This window comes from Pipistrellus hanaki (assembly GCF_964339955.1).
Source record: "Pipistrellus hanaki genome assembly, chromosome: 3".
In the NCBI taxonomy this organism is placed as follows: domain Eukaryota; kingdom Metazoa; phylum Chordata; class Mammalia; order Chiroptera; family Vespertilionidae; genus Pipistrellus; species Pipistrellus hanaki.
In genome coordinates, this window is record NC_140505.1 from 81,339,585 (window position 1) to 81,350,323 (window position 10,739).

At 40.9% G+C, this 10,739-nt stretch overlaps 1 protein-coding gene across 1 annotated transcript in view; it reads left to right on the plus strand.

Moving 5' to 3' along the window:
- THSD1 (thrombospondin type 1 domain containing 1) overlaps window positions 1-10,739 on the plus strand; it is a 169,733-nt gene that overhangs the window by 41,644 nt on the left and 117,350 nt on the right. The gene's annotated exons all lie outside the window — the stretch shown is intronic.

Here is a 10,739-nt window from a genome sequence, read left to right on the forward strand (position 1 = left end):
GGAGGTCAGAATCAGAGTGACATTTGAAGATGCAGGTGGCTTCAAGAAGCTGGAAAAGGACAAGAAATAAATTCCCCCCTTGAGCTTCATAGAAGAAACATAATCCTGTTGATACCTTGACTTTAGTCCAGTGAGATCTATTCCAGACTGCAGACCACCAGAAAACAAATTATTTTGTTTTAAGCTACTATGTTAGTGTTAATTTGTAACAGCAGCAATCAGAAACTAATACAGCAAGTAACTAAACCTCTCTGCCACATAGGATTCTTGTGAAGATTAAAATATATTAAATACATTAGAATGTATGGTAGAATTATATACTAGAATATATATATTAGAATGTATTAGAACAATGTATGGCTATGCTTGTAAGCATTAAACGTATGCACTATAACGTGTCAGAGTTAACATATGATTATTCCATAGTGCAGTGATAAAAGTCAGAGTATGATATTCCGAATGGTCAACACTGACAACACTTGCACTGCTTGCTTTTTTTGTATGCAGTAACGACTAGTTTCAATGAAAATACACACAAATGAAACTACTATAACCAGAATGCTGCCACAGCTTAGGTTTCCATGAAGCATTGCTCTTGCGGGTTGAGCAACAGGCACAGAATTCAACTACCTTATACCGTTTTCATCACAGCATTGGGGAAAAGGTGATAAAAGTACCCAACTCTTTTACTTCCCACTCAATGTCCACAGTCATTTTTCCATCAGTGGATTAGCCTACTAGGGTTGTCATAAACAAAATACCACAAACTGGGTGACTTAAACAGCAGAAATGTATTGTCACAGTTCTGGAGACTAGCCTTCCACAGGATTGATTCTAAGGATTGAGGAAAGAACCTGTTCCAGGCAGAGCTGGGGTGCAGGTCCTCTTTGGCGTGTAGAATGCTGTCTTTTCCCTGTGTCTTCACATCATCTTCCCATTCATATTGGGTTAGGAGTCAACACTAAACCAGGATGACCTCATCTGAATGAATCACACATGCATCGACTTTATTTCCAAATAAGATCACTTTCTGAGATACTGGGGCTTAAGACTCCAACATATCTTTTGGTGGTGATATAATTCAACCCATAACAATCAGCAATCACAGACTGGTGAGAATGGGGAAGAGAGGATATGGAGAACAGAGCTGACCTCTTTTCTCTACAGCTATAGGCAAGTGTGGATCCCAGCCAGGGGAGCTTCTGAACTGGGTAGTGATTGGAAATGATAAAACGTTATATTATAGATGACATATGCAAGTTACTATGGGCTAGGCACTGTTTTAAGTGTACAGTACTTAGAATAGGACTAGATAACTATTAGCTATTAACTCATTTAATTTTCAAAATAACCCTAAAGGTAGATGAAGTTATTGTCTCTAAGGTAAATTAGTTGTCTCAGGTAGAACTACAATTAGAACCTAGGCAGTATGGCTCCAGAGTCTGACTCTTAACCACTACAATAATGTTAGAGCGATGTAGTAGTGAACTGTCAGAAGCTGACCAAATTACAAATCTCCAAAGGGCCATCAGATTTAGCAATGGGAGATTATGGGTAATCTTGAAGAGAGCAGTTTCAGTGATGTGCCGAGGAAGAAACCAGGTTGCAATAGCTGAAGTGGGATATTCAGGAGAACCAAGGTGTGTAGGATACTTTCAAGAATCTTAGCCATAAAGGGAAGAGAGAGGGTGATAACTATGGGTAGAGGGAAATACAGGTTATGAGAGTATTTTATTAATGGGAAAATTGAAGATATAGTTATATGTTGAGGGATAATAAACCAATGGAAGGAAAGAGAGGCTGAAAATATTAGAGACAGAGGGACCAGAAAGGTCTAGTTGAGACTGAAGCAATCAGAAACCAATACAGCAAGTAATTAAACCTCTCTATGTAAGAGCCCAGTAAGAGGATTAGACTTGGATTTGATGACAGATTTGCTTCTGAGACCAGAGGAGGAAATAAAAAAATAAGGTTGTCTATATCTGTATGGATATAGACAACATTAGACAAGGAGAAGGAATCTTGAAAGCTTCAATTTTTCTCTATGAAATACAAAATTATTTCATCTATGCTAGTTGGGTGTTGGGATAAAAACCTTGAAGAAAAAAGCTTTTTAAATCAAGATTTGTATGTTTTTCATAAGATATATATAGAAGTTAAATATATAGTACAATTCTGAGTAGCAACATTTTTATTATTGTCAGAATACAAGAGGAAGCTAATGTGGACAAAGGCTACTGAGTAACTCAGAGGTGGTACCAATGCATAACTATGCAATCATCTCTAGCAATGAGAGGTTTGGCTTAATCTAAAATTGAGATGATGCACATAGCAAAACTGGGATGAGAGAGTTGAGGGTGTTGCTGCAGGGATGGCTGACGTGACACATCTTGGTATCTAGGCTGAATATCCCTGTGAAGGAAGTGAAGTATAGACTGGCACCATCCAGTCTGTAGCCTCTAGACATGTGAGGCTATTGAGCACTGGAGGAGTGGTGGCTAGTGCAAAGAGAAATATGCTATCAGTGTAAAATACACACAGGATTTTAAAGATTTTGTATAAAAAAGTAAAATATTTCATTAATATAGTGTGTCCCAAAAAAATGTACATACATACTTCAAATAATTATAAAGGCAGTGCTGATTAAAACACTAGAGGTCTGGTGCACAAAATTCATGCATGGGGTGCTGGTGGGGGGATGGTGTCCCTCAGCCCAGCCTGCACCCTCTCCAATCTGGGACCCTTCTCACAATCCAGGTTGCTGGCTCCCAACTTCTCGCCTGCCTGCCTTCCTGATTGCCCCTAACCACTTCTGCCTGCCAGCCTGATCACCCCCTAATCACTCCCATGCTAGCCTGATTGATGCCTAACTGCTCCCCTGCTGGCCTGGTCAACCCTAACTGCCTCCCCTGGCAGGTCTGGTCCCACCCAATTGCTCTCCCCTGTAGGCCTGGGTCCTCCACCCCAACTGCCCTTCCCTGCAGGCCATCTTGTGGTGGCCATCTTGTGTCCACATAAGGCAAGGATCTTTGAACACATGGGTGCACCTATCTTGTGTGTTGGAGTGATAGTCAATTTGCATATTATTATTTTATTAGATAGGCTAGAGGCCTGATGCATGGGTGGGAGCCAGCTGGTGTGCCCTGAAGGGTGTCCCAGATCAGGGTGAGGGTTCCCTTGGGGTGTGGGGCAGCCTGGGCAAGGGACCTGCAGTAGTTTGCAGGCTGGCCAGATCACCCCCCAGCAACCCAAGCAGAGTTATCTGGGATTTATTTATCTTCTACAATTAAAACTTTGTAGCCTGGAGCGGAGCCAAGTCTTCTGCTCGCTCTGTGGTGGCAGTCATTTCTGCTGGGATTTATTTATCTTTATAATTGAAACTTTGTAGCCTTAAGCGGAGGCCTGGGCCAGCCAGAGTGTGTGAAAAGCTTGGCTTCCTCCATCGCCAGGGAAACCCAAGCCTCCTCCTGCTCTCTCCCTGGTCCCAGCTATTTTGGGTTAATTTGCATGCTCATTCCTGATTGGTTGATGGATGTCGCTTGTGGTGATGGTTAATTTGCATATTGCTCTTTTATTAGATAGGGTATTTCATTTTTTAAATTGAGATATTAGCTGTTAAAGTGTGTATATATTTTGGGGAGGCACCCTGTAATTTTGTAAATTGATTAATGCTGAACTGATATTTTGGACATATTGGGGTTAAGTAAAATATAATATGAAAATTAATTGTTCCTGTTCCTTTTTCTTTTTGGAACTCTGGCTACTAGGATATTTTAAATTCCATATGTAGCTTGCAATAGTTCTATTTCTAGTGCTGGTCTAAAAACTAATGATGGAGCCAGGACCGGTTTGGCTCAGTGGATAGAGCATCGGCCTGCGGACTGAAAAGTCCCGGGTTTGATTCCCGTCAAGGGCATGTACCTTGGTTGTGGGCACATCCCCAGTAGGGGGTGTGCAAGAGGCAGCTGATTGATGATTCTCTCTCATCTATGTTTCTAACTCTCTATCCCTCTCTCTTCCTCTCTGTGAAAAACCAATAAAATATATATATATATATATATATATATATATATATATATATATATATATATAAACAAACCACTAATGATGGAGGAAAAGGGATAATTTGATAAATTAGAGGTTTGAATGAAGTAAAAAATATATATGTATAGAGGAAACAAGGAGAAAGAAAGCAGTTGTGAAGAGAACAAGATCAGAACAGGTTTTAGATGTGGGACAATTCTTGGAATGGCACCCTTGATTGGAATGAAAAGTGAGAGAGTGACTGAGAAGTCATTCGATAGCATTAGCAAGGAGAGAAGAGTCAGTAATCTAGTAATCTAGTTCAGGACTCTTCAACCTCAGCACTGTTTTTTGTGTTTGTTTGTTTGTTTGTTTTTCAAATTTAATAAATCTTTATTGCTCAGATTATTGCAATTGTTTCTCATTTTCTCCCCAATAGCTCCCTTCCACCGGGTTCCCACCCCACCCTCTCCCCTTTCCCCCCCCCACCCCCCCCATTCTCCTCATCCATGGGTGTACGATTTTAATCCAGTCTCTTCCTGCACCCCTCAACCTCCACTGTTGACAGTTTGGGCTGGATAAGTCTTTATTATGGAACAGGGCGGGGGTGGGGTTGTTCCTGCTTTGTAGGTAGTTTAGTTGTGTCTCTGGCCTATTTACACCCCCTGCCCTCATTCATGACAACTAAAACTGTCTTTAGATATTTAGATATTAGATATTGAAAATATCTCTGAGTGGGGACGGGGAGAGGAGGTGGCAATGTAAAATTGCCCCTGGTTGAGAACCACTAATCTAGTTGAATATTCTGAGCTTCAAGAGTAGGTGGGAAAGTAATGGCCTTTAGGTGATAATAACAGAGTAGACAATTGCAGACACCACCTCTCAGTTTTGTAGTACATGGGGTACAATGAGCAGGTAAGAACTAATTAGAGAGCCAGATTTCTCTCTTGGCAAACCATATAGATATAGAAAGACTTTTTTTTTTTTTTTTTTAATATTAAACTAATAGGGAGCCCAATGACCTTTGAATCTCAAAGTTAATTTTCCTGAGTTCTTAACAGGGTAACAGTTTCAAATTCCAGTACTTGTTGATAGAGAAAAAAAGGTTGTCTTAATTTTAGAAGTTCCCTCCTATATATCAAGTGAGTTAGGTTTGAGATAGTTTCACTAGAAGCCATGCATATACTAGTAGAAATGAAAGACCTATAGGGAAGTTTCAAGCAGACATGAAACACTGCTCTGCTCCTGAACATTGACCAAAAGGAAGAGAATACTGTAAGTTATACCTGAGAACCTGCTCTACTGAGCACCAGGTGTGGCAGCTTGGAGACTGGGAGCTGCAATCATCAGAGAAGTGAGTTCACCCATATCTGCCACTTGGGCTGGAAGACTCAAATGGCTGGGGTCTGGAACAGCTGGCTCTTCTCCTGCCTTTGTTTCTGAGTGATTAACTCCATTGACTCCAATTGTAATTGAAAACTCCATTGCACCCCCAACATCTCCACAGTGATTGGAGTCATATATACTGAATGGCCAGATTATTATGACCACCCCATCAGTACTTTGTTGGGCCACCTTTTGCTTAAATACTGTGGCGATTCTTCTTGGCATTGACTCCACGAGATGTTGCAGGTGATGTGAGGAATCTGACACCATGCCTGATGAATAGTATTGTCCAGTTCTGTGAGATTTGATGGTTGTGGAACCAGCTGCCTGATGGCTTTTTAAAAAAATATATTTTTATTGATTTTTTACAGAGAGGAAGGGAGAGAGATAGAGAGTTAGAAATGTCAATGAGAGAGAATCATCGATCAGCTGCCTCTTGCACACCCCTTACTGGGACCGGAATTGAACCTGGGACCCCTCAGTCCGCAGACCGACGCTCTACCACTGAGCCAAACCGGTTTCGGCCTGATGGCTCTTTTTTTTTTTTTTTAAATATATTTTATTGATTTTTAACAGAGAGAAAGGGAGAGAGATAGAGAGCTAGAAATGTCGATGAGAGAGAAACATCGACCAGCTGCCTCCTGCACACCCCCTACAGGGGATGTGCCCGTAACCAAGGTACATGCCCTTGACCGGAATCGAACCTGGGACCTTTCAGTCCGCAGACCGATGCTCCACCACTGAGCCAAACCGGCTTCAGCTGATGGCTCTTTTAACTTCATCCCACAAATGCTCAATTGGATTGAGATCTGTTGATTGTGGGGGCCACCTAAAGTCTCTCTTATGATCTTGAAACCACTCCTGAACAATACAAGCATGAGCACCGTGGCATGGCACATTGTCTTGTTGGAAGAAGCCATCTCCATTGGGATATTCTATCAACATGATAGGATGAACGTGATCAGCAATAATACTTAGGTATATTGTGCTATTCAGACATTGTTCCACATGAATTAAGGAGCCTAAATTATGCCAGGAATACATGCCCCAAACTATAACTGCCCCCACCAGCTTGAAGAGTTGTACTCATACATGCGGGGTGCATGTTTTCATGCTATTTCCGTGAAATTCTCACTTTGCCATCTGCATGATGCAACTGGAAACATGATTCATCGGACCACATGACTTTTTTCCAATTCTCAGCTTTCCAATCCTTGTGTTCCTGTGCGAATTGGAGACATTTTATCTTGGTAACTGCAGACAGCAAAGGTATTAGAACAGGCCTTCAGCTTAAATATCCCATACTATGCAGTGTATGGCTAATTTGCCTACAAACATCAGGTAGTCATAATAATCTTGCCATTCAGTTTACACACACACACACACACACACACACACACACACACACACGCTAGAGGCCCAGTGCACAAAATTTATGCACAGGTAGGGTCCCTAGTGGCTGCCAGCCAGGACCTTCCTTCCCCAGCTGCTGGCTGGGGCCTTTCTTTGTTCTCTGCCGCCCCCTGGTGGTCAGTGCACGTCATAGTGAGCTATCGAACTCCCAGTCAAACTCCCCGGGGGAATACTTTGTTTATTAGCCTTTTATATAGAGAGATATTTTAGTCTATTTCTTTTACCAGGTAGGGGAAGTTTTCTGTCATTATTTCTTCAAATAGGTTGTCAAATTCTTTCTCTCTCTCTTCTCCTTCTGGCACTACCATAATGTGAATGTTGGTATGCTTGAAGTTGTCCCAGAGGCTCCTTACACTATCTTCATATATTTGAATTCTTTTTTCTTTTTGCTCTTCGGATTGAGTATATTTTGCTTCCTCATCTTCCAAATCATTGATTTGATTCTCAGAATCCTCAGCTTTACTGTTAAATCCTTGCATATTATACTTTATTTCAGTAAGTGTATGCTTAATTTCTGGCTAGTCCTTTTTCATGTCTTTAACACTAAGATCCTTGAAAGTCTCACTAAGTACCTTGAAGTTCTCAACCTTATAACCATTGTTTTGAAGTCTATCTAGTAGTTTTCTTGCTTCCATTTCATTTAATTTTTTTTATTTTTGTGTGTGTGTGTGTGTGTGTGTGTGTGTGTGTTTAAGATTTCTTCTCTTCTTTCATTTGTGACATGTTTCTTTGTATCAGAATTTTGGCTGCTTCCCTGTGTTTGTTTTTATGTATTAGGTAGAGCTGCTATGTCTCCTGGAATTAGCAAAGTGGCCTTGTACAATAGATATCTTGTAGGGCCCAATGGCTCAGCCTCCCAATTCACCTGACCTAGGCACTCTAGGTGTGCTCCTGTGTGGGCTGTGAACACACTCTTGTTGTAGTTGAGCCTTGATTGCTGTTGGCATCACTGGGAGGAGTTGACCTCCAGGCCAATTGGCTGTGAGGACGTTCTGACTACAGTGGAAGAGCTATGGTGTAGGAGATATCCTTATGGAGCAGAACTTGTTTCACTGGGGCTTTGGTGCTCCTTGGGTGTGTCACTTGTGGATGTGTCAAGTTGTAATTTTGTATGGTCTAAAGCTGTCCACTGGGTGCACTGGCTCTGGGGCCTCCCAGGAGGTACAAAGTAAGTCACTGTCTGGGACCACCCAGCAGGAACTATGAATGATCTGCAGATGGCTGCTACTTGTGTTAGGGTTGGAAGGGCTCAGGGGAGGTCAAGCCATCTTGGGCCTATTATTAATCAGAAAGAAGAGAGCACACTGACGCCAGCTGCTGCATGTTTGAGAGGTTTTAGGAAACTCTGAAGCCTGAGCCAGGACAGGCCATTCAAACAGCTTGGGTGGGGCTGCCAATTGGATGGGATGGGGGGTCTCAGGGAATTACCAGGGTGGAGTAAACAGTGTCTCCCATACTGATGGGAACTCAGATATGGCTGCTCCTCAGTTCTTCGATAGGGGAGGTCTTAGCATAGGAACAATGACCCCTGCAAGCACCCCTGTCTGGGAGAAAGCCACCCCCGAGTTCTTGCTCTGATGTCAGACAATCCAGTTCTTCCCCATATGTCCCTGGATCCCCTGGAGCCACTGCCCAAATGCTGGAACTCAGAGAGAGTGAGTCCGTGTAAGTTCATGTGTGGATCCTTTAAGAGGAACTGCCTGGGTTTTCAGCAGCCTCTGTGTCACTTAGCCACAATCCCCACTGGTTTTTAGAGCCCAAAGTTACGAGGACTTTTCCCAGTTCTGGAACCCTGGGCTAAGGGTCGGGTGTGGGGCTGGACCCCTTGCTCCTCCACACTCTAGATATCCCTCCCAATGGAAAAAAAACACCATACTTAGGTATTAGACCAGCCATTTCCACACCTCTGCCCCTCTTACCAGTCTCCATTTCTTCTTTACTTCTCTAGTTGTAGGACTTCCATACAGACAGCTTTCAGGTGGGTCTGAATGATGGTTGTTCTGTGTTTTAGTTGCAATTTTGATGTGGTTGTGGGAGGTGGCAAATACTAGTGTTTTCATATGCCACCATCTTGGTTCTCCCTAAAGTTTAATTTAATGACTTTAAATCTTAATTTACTTATTCACTGGAATAAAACCTTATAGGAATACTTTGAGGTAAGTTCAGGACAGTTAACTGAATCCTTGCATATCTGAAAATATTATCTGCTCTCAAATTTGAATATCTTGGGCATTGAAGTCTAGCTTCACATCCATTTTCTCAGAGTATTTTGAGGATCCCAGATGTGATAACTGGTCTGGCTCCTGAATGTCTTGCACTTGTACTCAGAGATGGAACTTGTCCTGCTGCTAAAATCTGTGTACTCCACCTCACTTCTTCATTGTTAAGGATTCCTTTATAAAATTGTCTTGCTTAAGGAAGCCCTATCCTAAGGAAAAAAATGTATTTTGCATTTCCTTCTAATATACTTAAACTATTTATGCTATCTGGAACTTATTTTTGCAAGTGGTAGATTGAAATTTCTTGTTCTCAAAATGCATCACTGATTCATAACCATTTTCTCTACTGTATTGAAATGTAAAATTTATCATTTACTGAACTCATGTGTAAACTAGATGTTACATTGATTTATATCAATGAAAGTTCCTTAATTAGGAAAAAAAAAAGTTGCAGAACAACGTGAAGTATTGTGCCATTTATATCCAACAAAGCAAAACAAAATCCACATATCCATGTACTTATCTGAATACACAACAAACTATTGTTGTGTATTCAGATAAGTACATGGAAAACCCCAGGCAGGAGTCTACTTTTCCCAAGGTTCTTTGTTGTTCCACTGACTAGTCATCTTTGCTACCGAAACTTAATGTGGTTGCCCAGTGCCTCATATTTACCTATTTTAGGTCTAACTACCTAGAAAAAACTAACTCCGCTCTGATTCCAAGTAACTATGAAAAGGATATTGACAGTTCAGATTGGGTGCTGTGTCTATTTTGGCCTATCAACCACAGGGATAGGCAGATAACATGGTATAAAATGACCAGAGGGGATTTTCTCCACTTTACCCTTCAGAAAGAGTAAATTCTCCATGGCCACATAACTTAAGGAAGGAACTGAGATTCTGAATATAGGCCAGTTAAACTGCAAAGCTCATAAATCTATTAAACTTCAGGGCCCTTATGCTATAGATATTAACCCATTGTATGCCACAAGTGTCTGTAAATGAAAGCAATGGACCTTCCCCACACACCACGTAAGTCTATAAAAAAAAAAAAAAAATATATATATATATATATATATATATATATATATATATATATATTTTCCCTAAGTGGCAGCCCGGACCAACTTTAAAATCATTTTTCGTGAGAATTTTCAGCTGAAAATATTCAAAAACACCCAAATTGTAATATCTTTTTATAATATTCGTTGCAAATTGATTTTTTAAATTAAATTCAAAATATGGTGGGTGGGGATGGATTCCGTCTTGGACGTGTAGTAATTAACTGGTTAAAAAGCTCAGTGTATAAGCCAACGTCAAGTTTATTTCAAAATGGCATATTTTGTGCCACTTGTACAAAATATGAAAAGAATAAACTAAAGAATTAAGGTAAAAATTGTCTGGCTAGTGTGGCTCAGTTGGTTGAGGGTCATTCCACACACCAAGAGGTCGCTGGTTTGATTCCCTGTCAGGGCACATACCCAGGTTGCAGGTTCTATTGCCAGAAGGGGGCGTGCAAGAGGCAGCCAATTGATCTCAATCGATGTTTCTATTCCTCTCTCCCTTCCTTTATCTCTAAAAATCAATAGTTATTTAAAAAAAATAATTATGGTAAAAATTAAGGTACAATTTTAGAGAAGTAGATTATTTTCAAAAGAAAATAACCATTAAGCACATACTTTTAAGTGTTGAAAAC